The 3,445-nt window shown below is 31.8% G+C and overlaps 1 non-coding gene across 1 annotated transcript; it reads right to left on the reverse strand.

The window, feature by feature from the left end:
* Window positions 1-569: 569 nt before the first annotated feature.
* On the reverse strand, window positions 570-641 carry TRNAC-GCA. Its single transcript has one exon. It is a non-coding gene; the product is annotated as a tRNA-Cys (tRNA).
* Window positions 642-3,445: the final 2,804 nt, after the last annotated feature.

Raw genomic sequence — 3,445 nt, forward strand, 5'->3', positions numbered from 1 at the left:
AGGTACTAGTGGTTTTGTCAATATAAGAATGCAACTTATATTAAAATTCATACTAAAAAATTACTTTTTTATGTTTATGTCACGAGCCATTTCCGAAGCAAGTTAAAAGAGGTTGAACACAAAGTAAAATGTTTTCTCGAAATAAAAAAAGAATTAAAATATAATAAACATAATATTTACATTATATTCAAAATAGAGTTTATAGGTTCATAGTACACAATAAGGGATTCAAAATAGAGTTTATAGGTTCATAGTACACAATAAGGGAAAGGTTAAAAAAAAATCATTTTAAAACATCAAAAATAGTTTTGGTGGGTGTTGTTGGTCTAGGGCAACTACTCTTAGTTACATGAAAAAGATGGAGTGAGTACAAGACTCGGTAAGTGGGTGCTTGGATACCACACAGTTCTTGTCCGAGAATAGTGGCCCTTAGGTTCTAAGGGCATGGTTCTATGTGGTGAAGGACTTTGGAATAAGGTTTGGAATCGGTAATTATTCTTATTTCTTTTCCTTTAGACACTCGGTGGTTCGGAGCAAATCGAACAAAGTGTTCGTCCAAAATTTTTAAAAGGGCCCAACCAAATTCGAATTGGTGACCTCTTGATCTGCAGTCAAATGCTCTACCACTGAGCTATGAACCCATTTTATATGATTTTAGCCTTAGTGACCCCTTCTACCAAGTGTCAGTCCAAAAGTGTAATACGTGTTTGTCGAAAATAGAAAGGCCAAAAAGATAATTCAAACATAGTTCATCTACAAACTACCCAAAGCTATTAAATACAAATTGAAGAAAATATGAAATAACATAAATAATCTTAAATGTAATTCAACTCCCGAAGATAAAAAGTCTTCAAATTACATTCCAATGTCAAGTGATATTTTATTACAACTCAATTCTTTTCTTGATTTATAGTAATTGAACTCAAAAGTATGACAAATACGCTGGATTTATTTTAAATTTCCTTTTAAATTGTTGTGCACGGAGTACAATGGAAATAATATATATATATATTTTTTTTACTGTTTTGTAATTTGTATGGTATTATTAGAGGCTTTTGAATGACATATGATAATTGATTCTCGGTCCTCTTTGAGTAATTTGTATGGTATTATTAGAGGCTTTTGAATGACATATGATAATTGATTCTCGGTCCTCTTTGACAATTTTAGATACCTCCCTATCCGATATTTGATGCATCACGTTTCACTATGAGATCTGCCCTTGGGTCAATAAGACTTAAGTCTAGAGTTTATTTGACTAATGATTTGATTTTTTTCGGTTGTAGAGATATCCTTTACAAATCAAGACTTTGTATTATTTTCAAGACACTCATCAAGACACTCATCAAGACATTTGTAAATATGCGTGAGATCTTGAAGGATTTAAGACACATAATTGAGAGAACCTAATTTTTTTTTGAAGTTGGCTTTTCTAGGATACGTCATCACGAAAGTTTGAGACAAACTCAATGGACCATTGAATGGGTTTTATAAGGCTCAAATAAATTTAAAATCCAAGAAAGCGGATCTGAGTTTGATATTATTTGATTTTGGGTATGGACACAACTAGCTGATTTCTTTTGATTGCATTAATGAATGTATGTAGATGTTTAAAGTGTTCATCTTAATGGTTTTAGAAAATATCAACACATCATCAATATAAACTATTGATATTTTTTGAAAGAATTGAAAATATCATTCATAATCATCTGAAATTCGGATGGAGTGTTTTTTAGCCTAAATCGCATGACGTTCCTCTTATATTTTCTAAACTGGACATTAAATGCTATTTTATATTTGTTCTTTTAGGAAATTAGAATTTTTCGAAATCCCAATTTCATATCGAATTTTATAAAAACATTCGACTCTAAATTCTTTTTATCAAATCATTTTTTATTTGGATTGGATATCTTATTTATTCTAAAACCTTATTCAAAGGTTTGTAGTTAATTACCAGTATCAGAATTTCTGGTTTCTTTTCAACATGTTGTTAACCTAAAATGTCAGACACCACCACATGCTCTTTGAAGACCTTATCAGCTTCCTCTGCAAAATATCACCTAAAATTTCAAAGTATTTAGTGTTTGATGCTTTTTGACTTAACCCTAGGGTTCTATTTACGGTGAACTTGTGATAATTTTTGTCAAATTATATATTTGAATACCTAATACATTAAGATATAATATCTTATTTAAATAATATTAAAATGTCGTAGAATATCATAATATATGTTTAATTAATATGAATCTCATTCAAATTTTAAATATATATTTTTATTTAATGTTTATGATACACATCAATTATTTTACTGTTTAACATATCAAATACCTTAATATGTTTTGATATTATACTTCAAGACTATAAGAACTTACTCAGAGGACTTGAGAGTTACGTTGGCCCACAATGCATCTCATGGACAATGCAAAACTATGGTGGTGCTCGAAGGTGAGTTGTATAAAAAACTAGTCATGCACCAAAAAATCATGGGAAGACCATTGATGGAATTGAAGCAATCGACGCTCCCCTGGATGGGTTTCCAATCAAAGACCTAATGTTTTATGTTGACTCTTTTGAAGAAAGAGACACATGATCGAAGAACAAGAAATGTGGCGGTAGCTCTGAGAACTCTATTACACTCATAAAAAAATGTGTCGAAGAGTTAGACATTACATAGAAGATCTTGCTTTCATCGAGGAGACCCGAGTTTGATTCTCGACAATGAAATTTTATTTTCTTATTTCTTTTATTTTATAGTTTCATATTTAAACTTTACCTAGGTTTTAAGAAGCATTATAATGGATGAGTTCAATAGTATCTTAAAATCAAAAGACTCTTATGAACTTTGTTTGAGAGTCACTATAATGATCCAGTTATCTTAGATTAAAAAGACTTTTATGAACTTTGAACCCTTAATAGGGTTATGTCATAGATATTTGGTTCAATTTTAACAAGTGAGGTTGAGGTGATTCAAATGGTTAATGTGATAATCCGGTCATTTTCAAGGTCTCTTTTGTTGAACGCCATCATGGCTGAGATGACTGAGATGAGCACCCAAGTGAGTTTGACAAGGAGGGTCGTAGAGAACCCCACCCCAAGCCAAGCTCATTTTGGGCTTAACAAACTTAAAATCCAAAAACACAAACCCTTAAATGTGAACTCGGATTCTAAGGAATTAAAAAACTTTATTTTTGACGTAGAACAATACTTGAAGGTTACACGAACTTGCTCGTAGGACCTAAGAGTTATGTTGGCCACAATGCATCTCATGGACGATGGCGCTCGAAGGTGGATGATATAAAAAACTGGGTCATGCACCATAAACTCATGGGAAGACCGTTGATGGAATCGATGCAATCGACGTTCCCCTGGATGGGTTGCAAATTAAAGACATGAGGTTTGATGTTGACTCTTTTGAATAAAAAACCAATAATTGAACACCTCAAAA

Source organism: Cucurbita maxima, unplaced genomic scaffold (assembly GCF_002738345.1).
Source record: "Cucurbita maxima cultivar Rimu unplaced genomic scaffold, Cmax_1.0 Cma_Scf00210, whole genome shotgun sequence".
NCBI classification, from domain to species: Eukaryota; Viridiplantae; Streptophyta; class Magnoliopsida; order Cucurbitales; family Cucurbitaceae; genus Cucurbita; species Cucurbita maxima.